General features: G+C 47.6%; 22 non-coding genes and 4 pseudogenes across 22 annotated transcripts; all 26 read left to right on the top strand.

The window, feature by feature from the left end:
* The first annotated feature begins 449 nt into the window (after positions 1-449).
* LOC140997108 (5S ribosomal RNA) lies at positions 450-568 on the top strand. The gene has a single exon (XR_012179070.1). It is a non-coding gene; the product is annotated as a 5S ribosomal RNA (ribosomal RNA).
* Positions 569-1,074: 506 nt separating this feature from the next.
* LOC140996858 (5S ribosomal RNA) lies at positions 1,075-1,203 on the top strand (annotated as a pseudogene).
* A 506-nt stretch (positions 1,204-1,709) lies between these two features.
* On the top strand, positions 1,710-1,828 carry LOC140996871 (5S ribosomal RNA). The gene has a single exon (XR_012178867.1). It is a non-coding gene; the product is annotated as a 5S ribosomal RNA (ribosomal RNA).
* Positions 1,829-2,334: 506 nt separating this feature from the next.
* Positions 2,335-2,453, top strand: LOC140997107 (5S ribosomal RNA). The gene has a single exon (XR_012179069.1). It is a non-coding gene; the product is annotated as a 5S ribosomal RNA (ribosomal RNA).
* Positions 2,454-2,959: 506 nt separating this feature from the next.
* On the top strand, positions 2,960-3,078 carry LOC140997106 (5S ribosomal RNA). Its single transcript, XR_012179068.1, has one exon. It is a non-coding gene; the product is annotated as a 5S ribosomal RNA (ribosomal RNA).
* A 506-nt stretch (positions 3,079-3,584) lies between these two features.
* LOC140996857 (5S ribosomal RNA) lies at positions 3,585-3,713 on the top strand (annotated as a pseudogene).
* Positions 3,714-4,219: 506 nt separating this feature from the next.
* Positions 4,220-4,338, top strand: LOC140996861 (5S ribosomal RNA). The gene has a single exon (XR_012178858.1). It is a non-coding gene; the product is annotated as a 5S ribosomal RNA (ribosomal RNA).
* Positions 4,339-4,844: 506 nt separating this feature from the next.
* Positions 4,845-4,963, top strand: LOC140997305 (5S ribosomal RNA). The gene has a single exon (XR_012179254.1). It is a non-coding gene; the product is annotated as a 5S ribosomal RNA (ribosomal RNA).
* A 506-nt stretch (positions 4,964-5,469) lies between these two features.
* On the top strand, positions 5,470-5,588 carry LOC140997105 (5S ribosomal RNA). Its single transcript, XR_012179067.1, has one exon. It is a non-coding gene; the product is annotated as a 5S ribosomal RNA (ribosomal RNA).
* A 506-nt stretch (positions 5,589-6,094) lies between these two features.
* LOC140996896 (5S ribosomal RNA) lies at positions 6,095-6,203 on the top strand (annotated as a pseudogene).
* A 506-nt stretch (positions 6,204-6,709) lies between these two features.
* On the top strand, positions 6,710-6,828 carry LOC140997104 (5S ribosomal RNA). The gene has a single exon (XR_012179066.1). It is a non-coding gene; the product is annotated as a 5S ribosomal RNA (ribosomal RNA).
* A 506-nt stretch (positions 6,829-7,334) lies between these two features.
* LOC140996839 (5S ribosomal RNA) lies at positions 7,335-7,453 on the top strand. Its single transcript, XR_012178841.1, has one exon. It is a non-coding gene; the product is annotated as a 5S ribosomal RNA (ribosomal RNA).
* A 506-nt stretch (positions 7,454-7,959) lies between these two features.
* On the top strand, positions 7,960-8,078 carry LOC140996913 (5S ribosomal RNA). Its single transcript, XR_012178884.1, has one exon. It is a non-coding gene; the product is annotated as a 5S ribosomal RNA (ribosomal RNA).
* Positions 8,079-8,584: 506 nt separating this feature from the next.
* Positions 8,585-8,703, top strand: LOC140997103 (5S ribosomal RNA). Its single transcript, XR_012179065.1, has one exon. It is a non-coding gene; the product is annotated as a 5S ribosomal RNA (ribosomal RNA).
* A 506-nt stretch (positions 8,704-9,209) lies between these two features.
* LOC140997102 (5S ribosomal RNA) lies at positions 9,210-9,328 on the top strand. The gene has a single exon (XR_012179064.1). It is a non-coding gene; the product is annotated as a 5S ribosomal RNA (ribosomal RNA).
* Positions 9,329-9,834: 506 nt separating this feature from the next.
* Positions 9,835-9,953, top strand: LOC140997314 (5S ribosomal RNA). Its single transcript, XR_012179263.1, has one exon. It is a non-coding gene; the product is annotated as a 5S ribosomal RNA (ribosomal RNA).
* Positions 9,954-10,459: 506 nt separating this feature from the next.
* On the top strand, positions 10,460-10,578 carry LOC140996866 (5S ribosomal RNA). The gene has a single exon (XR_012178862.1). It is a non-coding gene; the product is annotated as a 5S ribosomal RNA (ribosomal RNA).
* Positions 10,579-11,073: 495 nt separating this feature from the next.
* Positions 11,074-11,192, top strand: LOC140997100 (5S ribosomal RNA). Its single transcript, XR_012179063.1, has one exon. It is a non-coding gene; the product is annotated as a 5S ribosomal RNA (ribosomal RNA).
* A 496-nt stretch (positions 11,193-11,688) lies between these two features.
* Positions 11,689-11,807, top strand: LOC140997099 (5S ribosomal RNA). Its single transcript, XR_012179062.1, has one exon. It is a non-coding gene; the product is annotated as a 5S ribosomal RNA (ribosomal RNA).
* A 506-nt stretch (positions 11,808-12,313) lies between these two features.
* On the top strand, positions 12,314-12,432 carry LOC140997097 (5S ribosomal RNA). Its single transcript, XR_012179060.1, has one exon. It is a non-coding gene; the product is annotated as a 5S ribosomal RNA (ribosomal RNA).
* A 506-nt stretch (positions 12,433-12,938) lies between these two features.
* LOC140997402 (5S ribosomal RNA) lies at positions 12,939-13,057 on the top strand. The gene has a single exon (XR_012179345.1). It is a non-coding gene; the product is annotated as a 5S ribosomal RNA (ribosomal RNA).
* Positions 13,058-13,563: 506 nt separating this feature from the next.
* On the top strand, positions 13,564-13,682 carry LOC140997313 (5S ribosomal RNA). The gene has a single exon (XR_012179262.1). It is a non-coding gene; the product is annotated as a 5S ribosomal RNA (ribosomal RNA).
* Positions 13,683-14,188: 506 nt separating this feature from the next.
* Positions 14,189-14,307, top strand: LOC140997096 (5S ribosomal RNA). The gene has a single exon (XR_012179059.1). It is a non-coding gene; the product is annotated as a 5S ribosomal RNA (ribosomal RNA).
* A 506-nt stretch (positions 14,308-14,813) lies between these two features.
* On the top strand, positions 14,814-14,932 carry LOC140997095 (5S ribosomal RNA). The gene has a single exon (XR_012179058.1). It is a non-coding gene; the product is annotated as a 5S ribosomal RNA (ribosomal RNA).
* A 506-nt stretch (positions 14,933-15,438) lies between these two features.
* LOC140996856 (5S ribosomal RNA) lies at positions 15,439-15,557 on the top strand. The gene has a single exon (XR_012178857.1). It is a non-coding gene; the product is annotated as a 5S ribosomal RNA (ribosomal RNA).
* Positions 15,558-16,063: 506 nt separating this feature from the next.
* Positions 16,064-16,172, top strand: LOC140996875 (5S ribosomal RNA; annotated as a pseudogene).
* Positions 16,173-16,677: the final 505 nt, after the last annotated feature.

Here is a 16,677-nt window from a genome sequence, read left to right as displayed (position 1 = left end):
GGGTTGAAAAAAACCAGCAGCCTGTCTCTGCTTTTCCGATCATGCAGGCTGTCTGTTAAGGTGGAGCAATGTAAATGGCTAGTCCTTCGCTTCCTGTCTCCACTTCATGCTGTTTTATGCTACTGCTTCATTCCATTTCAGAGGGAAATATGGTACATTTTCCTCCTCTAAACATGTAATTATTTGATCCAATCGAATGCATCAATGAAAACACTGCTGAGACAATGATGTGTCAGTGCTTACCAATCCACTGACAGCTGTTTTCCATACAGCCAAAGCCTGGGAAATGTGAAAACAGGTGACGGCAGAGCTTGCTATGAAGGCTCATTTTTCATCCTGGTAACAGGATTTGCTTTATTTCTGGACGTACCCTACCTGCACTCCAAGGCAAAACAATGAAACGCCATCTGAGGGCATCTTTAAAAGGCCTTTTTCGGGGTGCACGTGTGGCTTACGGCCATACCACTCTGAACACGCCCGATCTCGTCCGATCTCGGAAGCTAAGCAGGGTCGGGCCTGGTTAGTACTTGGATGGGAGACCGCCTGGGAATACCAGGTGCTGTAAGCTTTTTGACTTCTCTCTACAGACACCAGGCGGCGCTGCAGCTTCTTCAGTGGAGACAGAGGGTTGAAAAAAACCAGCAGCCTGTCTCTGCTTTTCCGATCATGCAGGCTGTCTGTTAAGGTGGAGCAATGTAAATGGCTAGTCCTTCGCTTCCTGTCTCCACTTCATGCTGTTTTATGCTACTGCTTCATTCCATTTCAGAGGGAAATATGGTACATTTTCCTCCTCTAAACATGTAATTATTTGATCCAATCGAATGCATCAATGAAAACACTGCTGAGACAATGATGTGTCAGTGCTTACCAATCCACTGACAGCTGTTTTCCATACAGCCAAAGCCTGGGAAATGTGAAAACAGGTGACGGCAGAGCTTGCTATGAAGGCTCATTTTTCATCCTGGTAACAGGATTTGCTTTATTTCTGGACGTACCCTACCTGCACTCCAAGGCAAAACAATGAAACGCCATCTGAGGGCATCTTTAAAAGGCCTTTTTCGGGGTGCACGTGTGGCTTACGGCCATACCACTCTGAACACGCCCGATCACGCCCGATCTCGTCCGATCTCGGAAGCTAAGCAGGGTCGGGCCTGGTTAGTACTTGGATGGGAGACCGCCTGGGAATACCAGGTGCTGTAAGCTTTTTGACTTCTCTCTACAGACACCAGGCGGCGCTGCAGCTTCTTCAGTGGAGACAGAGGGTTGAAAAAAACCAGCAGCCTGTCTCTGCTTTTCCGATCATGCAGGCTGTCTGTTAAGGTGGAGCAATGTAAATGGCTAGTCCTTCGCTTCCTGTCTCCACTTCATGCTGTTTTATGCTACTGCTTCATTCCATTTCAGAGGGAAATATGGTACATTTTCCTCCTCTAAACATGTAATTATTTGATCCAATCGAATGCATCAATGAAAACACTGCTGAGACAATGATGTGTCAGTGCTTACCAATCCACTGACAGCTGTTTTCCATACAGCCAAAGCCTGGGAAATGTGAAAACAGGTGACGGCAGAGCTTGCTATGAAGGCTCATTTTTCATCCTGGTAACAGGATTTGCTTTATTTCTGGACGTACCCTACCTGCACTCCAAGGCAAAACAATGAAACGCCATCTGAGGGCATCTTCAAAAGGCCTTTTTCGGGGTGCACGTGTGGCTTACGGCCATACCACTCTAAACACGCCCGACCTCGTCCGATCTCGGAAGCTAAGCAGGGTCGGGCCTGGTTAGTACTTGGATGTGAGACCGCCTGGGAATACCAGGTGCTGTAAGCTTTTTGACTTCTCTCTACAGACACCAGGCGGCGCTGCAGCTTCTTCAGTGGAGACAGAGGGTTGAAAAAAAACAGCAGCCTGTCTCTGCTTTTCCGATCATGCAGGCTGTCTGTTAAGGTGGAGCAATGTAAATGGCTAGTCCTTCGCTTCCTGTCTCCACTTCCTGCTGTTTTATGCTACTGCTTCATTCCATTTCAGAGGGAAATATGGTACATTTTCCTCCTCTAAACATGTAATTATTTGATCCAATCGAATGCATCAATGAAAACACTGCTGAGACAATGATGTGTCAGTGCTTACCAATCCACTGACAGCTGTATTCCATACAGCCAAAGCCTGGGAAATGTGAAAACAGGTGACGGCAGAGCTTGCTATGAAGGCTCATTTTTCATCCTGGTAACAGGATTTGCCTTATTTCTGGACGTACCCTACCTGCACTCCAAGGCAAAACAATGAAACGCCATCTGAGGGCATCTTTAAAAGGCCTTTTTCGGGGTGCACGTGTGGCTTACGGCCATACCACTCTGAACACGCCCGATCTCGTCCGATCTCGGAAGCTAAGCAGGGTCGGGCCTGGTTAGTACTTGGATGGGAGACCGCCTGGGAATACCAGGTGCTGTAAGCTTTTTGACTTCTCTCTACAGACACCAGGCGGCGCTGCAGCTTCTTCAGTGGAGACAGAGGGTTGAAAAAAACCAGCAGCCTGTCTCTGCTTTTCCGATCATGCAGGCTGTCTGTTAAGGTGGAGCAATGTAAATGGCTAGTCCTTCGCTTCCTGTCTCCACTTCATGCTGTTTTATGCTACTGCTTCATTCCATTTCAGAGGGAAATATGGAACATTTTCCTCCTCTAAACATGTAATTATTTGATCCAATCGAATGCATCAATGAAAACACTGCTGAGACAATGATGTGTCAGTGCTTACCAATCCACTGACAGCTGTTTTCCATACAGCCAAAGCCTGGGAAATGTGAAAACAGGTGACGGCAGAGCTTGCTATGAAGGCTCATTTTTCATCCTGGTAACAGGATTTGCTTTATTTCTGGACGTACCCTACCTGCACTCCAAGGCAAAACAATGAAACGCCATCTGAGGGCATCTTTAAAAGGCCTTTTTCGGGGTGCACGTGTGGCTTACGGCCATACCACTCTGAACACGCCCGATCTCGTCCGATCTCGGAAGCTAAGCAGGGTCGGGCCTGGTTAGTACTTGGATGGGAGACCGCCTGGGAATACCAGGTGCTGTAAGCTTTTTGACTTCTCTCTACAGACACCAGGCGGCGCTGCAGCTTCTTCAGTGGAGACAGAGGGTTGAAAAAAACCAGCAGCCTGTCTCTGCTTTTCCGATCATGCAGGCTGTCTGTTAAGGTGGAGCAATGTAAATGGCTAGTCCTTCGCTTCCTGTCTCCACTTCATGCTGTTTTATGCTACTGCTTCATTCCATTTCAGAGGGAAATATGGTACATTTTCCTCCTCTAAACATGTAATTATTTGATCCAATCGAATGCATCAATGAAAACACTGCTGAGACAATGATGTGTCAGTGCTTACCAATCCACTGACAGCTGTTTTCCATACAGCCAAAGCCTGGGAAATGTGAAAACAGGTGACGGCAGAGCTTGCTATGAAGGCTCATTTTTCATCCTGGTAACAGGATTTGCTTTATTTCTGGACGTACCCTACCTGCACTCCAAGGCAAAACAATGAAACGCCATCTGAGGGCATCTTTAAAAGGCCTTTTTCGGGGTGCACGTGTGGCTTACGGCCATACCACTCTGAACACGCCCGATCACGCCCGATCTCGTCCGATCTCGGAAGCTAAGCAGGGTCGGGCCTGGTTAGTACTTGGATGGGAGACCGCCTGGGAATACCAGGTGCTGTAAGCTTTTTGACTTCTCTCTACAGACACCAGGCGGCGCTGCAGCTTCTTCAGTGGAGACAGAGGGTTGAAAAAAACCAGCAGCCTGTCTCTGCTTTTCCGATCATGCAGGCTGTCTGTTAAGGTGGAGCAATGTAAATGGCTAGTCCTTCGCTTCCTGTCTCCACTTCATGCTGTTTTATGCTACTGCTTCATTCCATTTCAGAGGGAAATATGGTACATTTTCCTCCTCTAAACATGTAATTATTTGATCCAATCGAATGCATCAATGAAAACACTGCTGAGACAATGATGTGTCAGTGCTTACCAATCCACTGACAGCTGTTTTCCATACAGCCAAAGCCTGGGAAATGTGAAAACAGGTGACGGCAGAGCTTGCTATGAAGGCTCATTTTTCATCCTGGTAACAGGATTTGCTTTATTTCTGGACGTACCCTACCTGCACTCCAAGGCAAAACAATGAAACGCCATCTGAGGGCATCTTCAAAAGGCCTTTTTCGGGGTGCACGTGTGGCTTACGGCCATACCACTCTGAACACGCCCGACCTCGTCCGATCTCGGAAGCTAAGCAGGGTCGGGCCTGGTTAGTACTTGGATGTGAGACCGCCTGGGAATACCAGGTGCTGTAAGCTTTTTGACTTCTCTCTACAGACACCAGGCGGCGCTGCAGCTTCTTCAGTGGAGACAGAGGGTTGAAAAAAAACAGCAGCCTGTCTCTGCTTTTCCGATCATGCAGGCTGTCTGTTAAGGTGGAGCAATGTAAATGGCTAGTCCTTCGCTTCCTGTCTCCACTTCCTGCTGTTTTATGCTACTGCTTCATTCCATTTCAGAGGGAAATATGGTACATTTTCCTCCTCTAAACATGTAATTATTTGATCCAATCGAATGCATCAATGAAAACACTGCTGAGACAATGATGTGTCAGTGCTTACCAATCCACTGACAGCTGTATTCCATACAGCCAAAGCCTGGGAAATGTGAAAACAGGTGACGGCAGAGCTTGCTATGAAGGCTCATTTTTCATCCTGGTAACAGGATTTGCCTTATTTCTGGACGTACCCTACCTGCACTCCAAGGCAAAACAATGAAACGCCATCTGAGGGCATCTTTAAAAGGCCTTTTTCGGGGTGCACGTGTGGCTTACGGCCATACCACTCTGAACACGCCCGATCTCGTCAGATCTCGGAAGCTAAGCAGGGTCGGGCCTGGTTAGTACTTGGATGGGAGACCGCCTGGGAATACCAGGTGCTGTAAGCTTTTTGACTTCTCTCTACAGACACCAGGCGGCGCTGCAGCTTCTTCAGTGGAGACAGAGGGTTGAAAAAAACCAGCAGCCTGTCTCTGCTTTTCCGATCATGCAGGCTGTCTGTTAAGGTGGAGCAATGTAAATGGCTAGTCCTTCGCTTCCTGTCTCCACTTCATGCTGTTTTATGCTACTGCTTCATTCCATTTCAGAGGGAAATATGGAACATTTTCCTCCTCTAAACATGTAATTATTTGATCCAATCGAATGCATCAATGAAAACACTGCTGAGACAATGATGTGTCAGTGCTTACCAATCCACTGACAGCTGTTTTCCATACAGCCAAAGCCTGGGAAATGTGAAAACAGGTGACGGCAGAGCTTGCTATGAAGGCTCATTTTTCATCCTGGTAACAGGATTTGCTTTATTTCTGGACGTACCCTACCTGCACTCCAAGGCAAAACAATGAAACGCCATCTGAGGGCATCTTTAAAAGGCCTTTTTCGGGGTGCACGTGTGGCTTACGGCCATACCACTCTGAACACGCCCGATCTCGTCCGATCTCGGAAGCTAAGCAGGGTCGGGCCTGGTTAGTACTTGGATGGGAGACCGCCTGGGAATACCAGGTGCTGTAAGCTTTTTGACTTCTCTCTACAGACACCAGGCGGCGCTACAGCTTCTTCAGTGGAGACAGAGGGTTGAAAAAAACCAGCAGCCTGTCTCTGCTTTTCCGATCATGCAGGCTGTCTGTTAAGGTGGAGCAATGTAAATGGCTAGTCCTTCGCTTCCTGTCTCCACTTCATGCTGTTTTATGCTACTGCTTCATTCCATTTCAGAGGGAAATATGGTACATTTTCCTCCTCTAAACATGTAATTATTTGATCCAATCGAATGCATCAATGAAAACACTGCTGAGACAATGATGTGTCAGTGCTAACCAATCCACTGACAGCTGTTTTCCATACAGCCAAAGCCTGGGAAATGTGAAAACAGGTGACGGCAGAGCTTGCTATGAAGGCTCATTTTTCATCCTGGTAACAGGATTTGCTTTATTTCTGGACGTACCCTACCTGCACTCCAAGGCAAAACAATGAAACGCCATCTGAGGGCATCTTTAAAAGGCCTTTTTCGGGGTGCACGTGTGGCTTACGGCCATACCACTCTGAACACGTCCAATCTCGGAAGCTAAGCAGGGTCGGGCCTGGTTAGTACTTGGATGGGAGACCGCCTGGGAATACCAGGTGCTGTAAGCTTTTTGACTTCTCTCTACAGACACCAGGCGGCGCTGCAGCTTCTTCAGTGGAGACAGAGGGTTGAAAAAAACCAGCAGCCTGTCTCTGCTTTTCCGATCATGCAGGCTGTCTGTTAAGGTGGAGCAATGTAAATGGCTAGTCCTTCGCTTCCTGTCTCCACTTCATGCTGTTTTATGCTACTGCTTCATTCCATTTCAGAGGGAAATATGGTACATTTTCCTCCTCTAAACATGTAATTATTTGATCCAATCGAATGCATCAATGAAAACACTGCTGAGACAATGATGTGTCAGTGCTTACCAATCCACTGACAGCTGTTTTCCATACAGCCAAAGCCTGGGAAATGTGAAAACAGGTGACGGCAGAGCTTGCTATGAAGGCTCATTTTTCATCCTGGTAACAGGATTTGCTTTATTTCTGGACGTACCCTACCTGCACTCCAAGGCAAAACAATGAAACGCCATCTGAGGGCATCTTTAAAAGGCCTTTTTCGGGGTGCACGTGTGGCTTACGGCCATACCACTCTGAACACGCCCGATCTCGTCCGATCTCGGAAGCTAAGCAGGGTCGGGCCTGGTTAGTACTTGGATGGGAGACCGCCTGGGAATACCAGGTGCTGTAAGCTTTTTGACTTCTCTCTACAGACACCAGGCGGCGCTGCAGCTTCTTCAGTGGAGACAGAGGGTTGAAAAAAACCAGCAGCCTGTCTCTGCTTTTCCGATCATGCAGGCTGTCTGTTAAGGTGGAGCAATGTAAATGGCTAGTCCTTCGCTTCCTGTCTCCACTTCATGCTGTTTTATGCTACTGCTTCATTCCATTTCAGAGGGAAATATGGAACATTTTCCTCCTCTAAACATGTAATTATTTGATCCAATCAAATGCATCAATGAAAACACTGCTGAGACAATGATGTGTCAGTGCTTACCAATCCACTGACAGCTGTTTTCCATACAGCCAAAGCCTGGGAAATGTGAAAACAGGTGACGGCAGAGCTTGCTATGAAGGCTCATTTTTCATCCTGGTAACAGGATTTGCTTTATTTCTGGACGTACCCTACCTGCACTCCAAGGCAAAACAATGAAACGCCATCTGAGGGCATCTTTAAAAGGCCTTTTTCGGGGTGCACGTGTGGCTTACGGCCATACCACTCTGAACACGCCCGATCTCGTCCGATCTCGGAAGCTAAGCAGGGTCGGGCCTGGTTAGTACTTGGATTGGAGACCGCCTGGGAATACCAGGTGCTGTAAGCTTTTTGACTTCTCTCTACAGACACCAGGCGGCGCTGCAGCTTCTTCAGTGGAGACAGAGGGTTGAAAAAAACCAGCAGCCTGTCTCTGCTTTTCCGATCATGCAGGCTGTCTGTTAAGGTGGAGCAATGTAAATGGCTAGTCCTTCGCTTCCTGTCTCCACTTCATGCTGTTTTATGCTACTGCTTCATTCCATTTCAGAGGGAAATATGGTACATTTTCCTCCTCTAAACATGTAAGTATTTGATCCAATCGAATGCATCAATGAAAACACTGCTGAGACAATGATGTGTCAGTGCTTACCAATCCACTGACAGCTGTTTTCCATACAGCCAAAGCCTGGGAAATGTGAAAACAGGTGACGGCAGAGCTTGCTATGAAGGCTCATTTTTCATCCTGGTAACAGGATATGCTTTATTTCTGGACGTACCCTACCTGCACTCCAAGGCAAAACAATGAAACGCCATCTGAGGGCATCTTTAAAAGGCCTTTTTCGGGGTGCACGTGTGGCTTACGGCCATACCACTCTGAACACGCCCGATCTCGTCCGATCTCGGAAGCTAAGCAGGGTTGGGCCTGGTTAGTACTTGGATGGGAGACCGCCTGGGAATACCAGGTGCTGTAAGCTTTTTGACTTCTCTCTACAGACACCAGGCGGCGCTGCAGCTTCTTCAGTGGAGACAGAGGGTTGAAAAAAACCAGCAGCCTGTCTCTGCTTTTCCGATCATGCAGGCTGTCTGTTAAGGTGGAGCAATGTAAATGGCTAGTCCTTCGCTTCCTGTCTCCACTTCATGCTGTTTTATGCTACTGCTTCATTCCATTTCAGAGGGAAATATGGTACATTTTCCTCCTCTAAACATGTAATTATTTGATCCAATCGAATGCATCAATGAAAACACTGCTGAGACAATGATGTGTCAGTGCTTACCAATCCACTGACAGCTGTTTTCCATACAGCCAAAGCCTGGGAAATGTGAAAACAGGTGACGGCAGAGCTTGCTATGAAGGCTCATTTTTCATCCTGGTAACAGGATTTGCTTTATTTCTGGACGTACCCTACCTGCACTCCAAGGCAAAACAATGAAACGCCATCTGAGGGCATCTTCAAAAGGCCTTTTTCGGGGTGCACGTGTGGCTTACGGCCATACCACTCTGAACACGCCCGATCTCGTCCGATCTCGGAAGCTAAGCAGGGTCGGGCCTGGTTAGTACTTGGATGGGAGACCGCCTGGGAATACCAGGTGCTGTAAGCTTTTTGACTTCTCTCTACAGACACCAGGCGGCGCTGCAGCTTCTTCAGTGGAGACAGAGGGTTGAAAAAAACCAGCAGCCTGTCTCTGCTTTTTCGATCATGCAGGCTGTCTGTTAAGGTGGAGCAATGTAAATGGCTAGTCCTTCGCTTCCTGTCTCCACTTCATGCTGTTTTATGCTACTGCTTCATTCCATTTCAGAGGGAAATATGGTACATTTTCCTCCTCTAAACATGTAATTATTTGATCCAATCGAATGCATCAATGAAAACACTGCTGAGACAATGATGTGTCAGTGCTTACCAATCCACTGACAGCTGTTTTCCATACAGCCAAAGCCTGGGAAATGTGAAAACAGGTGACGGCAGAGCTTGCTATGAAGGCTCATTTTTCATCCTGGTAACAGGATTTGCTTTATTTCTGGACGTACCCTACCTGCACTCCAAGGCAAAACAATGAAACGCCATCTGACGGCATCTTTAAAAGGCCTTTTTCGGGGTGCACGTGTGGCTTACGGCCATACCACTCTGAACACGCCCGATCTCGTCCGATCTCGGAAGCTAAGCAGGGTCGGGCCTGGTTAGTACTTGGATGGGAGACCGCCTGGGAATACCAGGTGCTGTAAGCTTTTTGACTTCTCTCTACAGACACCAGGCGGCGCTGCAGCTTCTTCAGTGGAGACAGAGGGTTGAAAAAAACCAGCAGCCTGTCTCTGCTTTTCCGATCATGCAGGCTGTCTGTTAAGGTGGAGCAATGTAAATGGCTAGTCCTTCGCTTCCTGTCTCCACTTCATGCTGTTTTATGCTACTGCTTCATTCCATTTCAGAGGGAAATATGGTACATTTTCCTCCTCTAAACATGTAATTATTTGATCCAATCGAATGCATCAATGAAAACACTGCTGAGACAATGATGTGTCAGTGCTTACCAATCCACTGACAGCTGTTTTCCATACAGCCAAAGCCTGGGAAATGTGAAAACAGGTGACGGCAGAGCTTGCTATGAAGGCTCATTTTTCATCCTGGTAACAGGATTTGCTTTATTTCTGGACGTACCCTACCTGCACTCCAAGGCAAAACAATGAAACGCCATCTGAGGGCATCTTCAAAAGGCCTTTTTCGGGGTGCACGTGTGGCTTACGGCCATACCACTCTGAACACGCCCGATCTCGTCTGATCTCGGAAGCTAAGCAGGGTCGGGCCTGGTTAGTACTTGGATGGGAGACCGCCTGGGAATACCAGGTGCTGTAAGCTTTTTGACTTCTCTCTACAGACAACAGGCGGCGCTGCAGCTTCTTCAGTGGAGACAGAGGGTTGAAAAAAACCAGCAGCCTGTCTCTGCTTTTCCGATCATGCAGGCTGTCTGTTAAGGTGGAGCAATGTAAATGGCTAGTCCTTCGCTTCCTGTCTCCACTTCATGCTGTTTTATGCTACTGCTTCATTCCATTTCAGAGGGAAATATGGTACATTTTCCTCCTCTAAACATGTAATTATTTGATCCAATCGAATGCATCAATGAAAACACTGCTGAGACAATGATGTGTCAGTGCTTACCAATCCACTGACAGCTGTTTTCCATACAGCCAAAGCCTGGGAAATGTGAAAACAGGTGACGGCAGAGCTTGCTATGAAGGCTCATATTTCATCCTGGTAACAGGATTTGCTTTATTTCTGGACGTACCCTACCTGCACTCCAAGGCAAAACAATGAAACGCCATCTGAGGGCATCTTTAAAAGGCCTTTTTCGGGGTGCACGTGTGGCTTACGGCCATACCACTCTGAACACGCCAGATCTCGTCCGATCTCGGAAGCTAAGCAGGGTCGGGCCTGGTTAGTACTTGGATTGGAGACCGCCTGGGAATACCAGGTGCTGTAAGCTTTTTGACTTCTCTCTACAGACACCAGGCGGCGCTGCAGCTTCTTCAGTGGAGACAGAGGGTTGAAAAAAACCAGCAGCCTGTCTCTGCTTTTCCGATCATGCAGGCTGTCTGTTAAGGTGGAGCAATGTAAATGGCTAGTTGTCTCCACTTCATGCTGTTTTATGCTACTGCTTCATTCCATTTCAGAGGGAAATATGGTACATTTTCCTCCTCTAAACATGTAATTATTTGATCCAATCGAATGCATCAATGAAAACACTGCTGAGACAATGATGTGTCAGTGCTTACCAATCCACTGACAGCTGTTTTCCATACAGCCAAAGCCTGGGAAATGTGAAAACAGGTGACGGCAGAGCTTGCTATGAAGGCTCATTTTTCATCCTGGTAACAGGATTTGCTTTATTTCTGGACGTACCCTACCTGCACTCCAAGGCAAAACAATGAAACGCCATCTGAGGGCATCTTCAAAAGGCCTTTTTCGGGGTGCACGTGTGGCTTACGGCCATACCACTCTGAACACGCCCGATCTCGTCCGATCTCGGAAGCTAAGCAGGGTCGGGCCTGGTTAGTACTTGGATGGGAGACCGCCTGGGAATACCAGGTGCTGTAAGCTTTTTGACTTCTCTCTACAGACACCAGGCGGCGCTGCAGCTTCTTCAGTGGAGACAGAGGGTTGAAAAAAACCAGCAGCCTGTCTCTGCTTTTCCGATCATGCAGGCTGTCTGTTAAGGTGGAGCAATGTAAATGGCTAGTCCTTCGCTTCCTGTCTCCACTTCATGCTGTTTTATGCTACTGCTTCATTCCATTTCAGAGGGAAATATGGTACATTTTCCTCCTCTAAACATGTAATTTATTTGATCCAATCGAATGCATCAATGAAAACACTGCTGAGACAATGATGTGTCAGTGCTTACCAATCCACTGACAGCTGTTTTCCATACAGCCAAAGCCTGGGAAATGTGAAAACAGGTGACGGCAGAGCTTGCTATGAAGGCTCATTTTTCATCCTGGTAACAGGATTTGCTTTATTTCTGGACGTACTCCAAGGCAAAACAATGAAACGCCATCTGAGGGCATCTTCAAAAGGCCTTTTTCGGGGTGCACGTGTGGCTTACGGCCATACCACTCTGAACACGCCCGATCTCGTCCGATCTCGGAAGCTAAGCAGGGTCGGGCCTGGTTAGTACTTGGATGGGAGACCGCCTGGGAATACCAGGTGCTGTAAGCTTTTTCACTTCTCTCTACAGACACCAGGCGGCGCTGCAGCTTCTTCAGTGGAGACAGAGGGTTGAAAAAAACCAGCAGCCTGTCTCTGCTTTTCCGATCATGCAGGCTGTCTGTTAAGGTGGAGCAATGTAAATGGCTAGTCCTTCGCTTCCTGTCTCCACTTCATGCTGTTTTATGCTACTGCTTCATTCCATTTCAGAGGGAAATATGGTACATTTTCCTCCTCTAAACATGTAATTATTTGATCCAATCGAATGCATCAATGAAAACACTGCTGAGACAATGATGTGTCAGTGCTTACCAATCCACTGACAGCTGTTTTCCATACAGCCAAAGCCTGGGAAATGTGAAAACAGGTGACGGCAGAGCTTGCTATGAAGGCTCATTTTTCATCCTGGTAACAGGATTTGCTTTATTTCTGGACGTACCCTACCTGCACTCCAAGGCAAAACAATGAAACGCCATCTGAGGGCATCTTCAAAAGGCCTTTTTCGGGGTGCACGTGTGGCTTACGGCCATACCACTCTGAACACGCCCGATCTCGTCCGATCTCGGAAGCTAAGCAGGGTCGGGCCTGGTTAGTACTTGGATGGGAGACCGCCTGGGAATACCAGGTGCTGTAAGCTTTTTGACTTCTCTCTACAGACACCAGGCGGCGCTGCAGCTTCTTCAGTGGAGACAGAGGGTTGAAAAAAACCAGCAGCCTGTCTCTGCTTTTCCGATCATGCAGGCTGTCTGTTAAGGTGGAGCAATGTAAATGGCTAGTCCTTCGCTTCCTGTCTCCACTTCATGCTGTTTTATGCTACTGCTTCATTCCATTTCAGAGGGAAATATGGTACATTTTCCTCCTCTAAACATGTAATTATTTGATCCAATCGAATGCATCAATGAAAACACTGCTGAGACAATGATGTGTCAGTGCTTACCAATCCACTGACAGCTGTTTTCCATACAGCCAAAGCCTGGGAAATGTGAAAACAGGTGACGGCAGAGCTTGCTATGAAGGCTCATTTTTCATCCTGGTAACAGGATTTGCTTTATTTCTGGACGTACCCTACCTGCACTCCAAGGCAAAACAATGAAACGCCATCTGAGGGCATCTTTAAAAGGCCTTTTTCGGGGTGCACGTGTGCCTTACGGCCATACCACTCTGAACACGCCCGATCTCGTCCGATCTCGGAAGCTAAGCAGGGTCGGGCCTGGTTAGTACTTGGATGGGAGACCGCCTGGGAATACCAGGTGCTGTAAGCTTTTTGACTTCTCTCTACAGACACCAGGCGGCGCTGCAGCTTCTTCAGTGGAGACAGAGGGTTGAAAAAAACCAGCAGCCTGTCTCTGCTTTTCCGATCATGCAGGCTGTCTGTTAAGGTGGAGCAATGTAAATGGCTAGTCCTTCGCTTCCTGTCTCCACTTCATGCTGTTTTATGCTACTGCTTCATTCCATTTCAGAGGGAAATATGGTACATTTTCCTCCTCTAAACATGTAATTATTTGATCCAATCGAATGCATCAATGAAAACACTGCTGAGACAATGATGTGTCAGTGCTTACCAATCCACTGACAGCTGTTTTCCATACAGCCAAAGCCTGGGAAATGTGAAAACAGGTGACGGCAGAGCTTGCTATGAAGGCTCATTTTTCATCCTGGTAACAGGATTTGCTTTATTTCTGGACGTACCCTACCTGCACTCCAAGGCAAAACAATGAAACGCCATCTGAGGGCATCTTCAAAAGGCCTTTTTCGGGGTGCACGTGTGGCTTACGGCCATACCACTCTGAACACGCCCGATCTCGTCTGATCTCGGAAGCTAAGCAGGGTCGGGCCTGGTTAGTACTTGGATGGGAGACCGCCTGGGAATACCAGGTGCTGTAAGCTTTTTGACTTCTCTCTACAGACACCAGGCGGCGCTGCAGCTTCTTCAGTGGAGACAGAGGGTTGAAAAAAACCAGCAGCCTGTCTCTGCTTTTCCGATCATGCAGGCTGTCTGTTAAGGTGGAGCAATGTAAATGGCTAGTCCTTCGCTTCCTGTCTCCACTTCATGCTGTTTTATGCTACTGCTTCATTCCATTTCAGAGGGAAATATGGTACATTTTCCTCCTCTAAACATGTAATTATTTGATCCAATCGAATGCATCAATGAAAACACTGCTGAGACAATGATGTGTCAGTGCTTACCAATCCACTGACAGCTGTTTTCCATACAGCCAAAGCCTGGGAAATGTGAAAACAGGTGACAGCAGAGCTTGCTATGAAGGCTCATTTTTCATCCTGGTAACAGGATTTGCTTTATTTCTGGACGTGCCCTACCTGCACTCCAAGGCAAAACAATGAAACGCCATCTGAGGGCATCTTCAAAAGGCCTTTTTCGGGGTGCACGTGTGGCTTACGGCCATACCACTCTGAACACGCCCGATCTCGTCCGATCTCGGAAGCTAAGCAGGGTCGGGCCTGGTTAGTACTTGGATGGGAGACCGCCTGGGAATACCAGGTGCTGTAAGCTTTTTGACTTCGCTCTACAGACACCAGGCGGCGCTGCAGCTTCTTCAGTGGAGACAGAGGGTTGAAAAAAACCAGCAGCCTGTCTCTGCTTTTCCGATCATGCAGGCTGTCTGTTAAGGTGGAGCAATGTAAATGGCTAGTCCTTCGCTTCCTGTCTCCACTTCATGCTGTTTTATGCTACTGCTTCATTCCATTTCAGAGGGAAATATGGTACATTTTCCTCCTCTAAACATGTAATTATTTGATCCAATCGAATGCATCAATGAAAACACTGCTGAGACAATGATGTGTCAGTGCTTACCAATCCACTGACAGCTGTTTTCCATACAGCCAAAGCCTGGGAAATGTGAAAACAGGTGACGGCAGAGCTTGCTATGAAGGCTCATTTTTCATCCTGGTAACAGGATTTGCTTTATTTCTGGACGTACCCTACCTGCACTCCAAGGCAAAACAATGAAACGCCATCTGAGGGCATCTTCAAAAGGCCTTTTTCGGGGTGCACGTGTGGCTTACGGCCATACCACTCTGAACACGCCCGATCTCGTCCGATCTCGGAAGCTAAGCAGGGTCGGGCCTGGTTAGTACTTGGATGGGAGACCGCCTGGGAATACCAGGTGCTGTAAGCTTTTTGACTTCTCTCTACAGACACCAGGCGGCGCTGCAGCTTCTTCAGTGGAGACAGAGGGTTGAAAAAAACCAGCAGCCTGTCTCTGCTTTTCCGATCATGCAGGCTGTCTGTTAAGGTGGAGCAATGTAAATGGCTAGTCCTTCGCTTCCTGTCTCCACTTCATGCTGTTTTATGCTACTGCTTCATTCCATTTCAGAGGGAAATATGGTACATTTTCCTCCTCTAAACATGTAATTATTTGATCCAATCGAATGCATCAATGAAAACACTGCTGAGACAATGATGTGTCAGTGCTTACCAATCCACTGACAGCTGTTTTCCATACAGCCAAAGCCTGGGAAATGTGAAAACAGGTGACGGCAGAGCTTGCTATGAAGGCTCATTTTTCATCCTGGTAACAGGATTTGCTTTATTTCTGGACGTACCCTACCTGCACTCCAAGGCAAAACAATGAAACGCCATCTGAGGGCATCTTTAAAAGGCCTTTTTCGGGGTGCACGTGTGCCTTACGGCCATACCACTCTGAACACGCCCGATCTCGTCCGATCTCGGAAGCTATGCAGGGTCGGGCCTGGTTAGTACTTGGATGGGAGACCGCCTGGGAATACCAGGTGCTGTAAGCTTTTTGACTTCTCTCTACAGACACCAGGCGGCGCTGCAGCTTCTTCAGTGGAGACAGAGGGTTGAAAAAAACCAGCAGCCTGTCTCTGCTTTTCTGATCATGCAGGCTGTCTGTTAAGGTGGAGCAATGTAAATGGCTAGTCCTTCGCTTCCTGTCTCCACTTCATGCTGTTTTATGCTACTGCTTCATTCCATTTCAGAGGGAAATATGGTACATTTTCCTCCTCTAAACATGTAATTATTTGATCCAATCGAATGCATCAATGAAAACACTGCTGAGACAATGATGTGTCAGTGCTTACCAATCCACTGACAGCTGTTTTCCATACAGCCAAAGCCTGGGAAATGTGAAAACAGGTGACGGCAGAGCTTGCTATGAAGGCTCATTTTTCATCCTGGTAACAGGATTTGCTTTATTTCTGGACGTACCCTACCTGCACTCCAAGGCAAAACAATGAAACGCCATCTGAGGGCATCTTTAAAAGGCCTTTTTCGGGGTGCACGTGTGGCTTACGGCCATACCACTCTGAACACGCCCGATCTCGGAAGCTAAGCAGGGTCGGGCCTGGTTAGTACTTGGATGGGAGACCGCCTGGGAATACCAGGTGCTGTAAGCTTTTTGACTTCTCTCTACAGACACCAGGCAGCGCTGCAGCTTCTTCAGTGGAGACAGAGGGTTGAAAAAAACCAGCAGCCTGTCTCTGCTTTTCCGATCATGCAGGCTGTCTGTTAAGGTGGAGCAATGTAAATGGCTAGTCCTTCGCTTCCTGTCTCCACTTCATGCTGTTTTATGCTACTGCTTCATTCCATTTCAGAGGGAAATATGGTACATTTTCCTCCTCTAAACATGTAATTATTTGATCCAATCGAATGCATCAATGAAAACACTGCTGAGACAATGATGTGTCAGTGCTTACCAATCCACTGACAGCTGTTTTCCATACAGCCAAAGCCTGGGAAATGTGAAAACAGGTGACGGCAGAGCTTGCTATGAAGGCTCATTTTTCATCCTGGTAACAGGATTTGCTTTATTTCTGGACGTACCCTACCTGCACTCCAAGGCAAAACAATGAAACGCCATCTGAGGGCATCTTTAAAAGGCCTTTTTCGGGGTGCACGTGT

The sequence above is a fragment of the Pagrus major genome, chromosome 5 (genome assembly GCF_040436345.1).
Source record: "Pagrus major chromosome 5, Pma_NU_1.0".
Taxonomy (NCBI): Eukaryota; Metazoa; Chordata; class Actinopteri; order Spariformes; family Sparidae; genus Pagrus; species Pagrus major.
The sequence above is the reverse complement of the archived record's forward strand: the minus strand, read 5'-3'. Positions and strand labels throughout refer to the sequence as shown.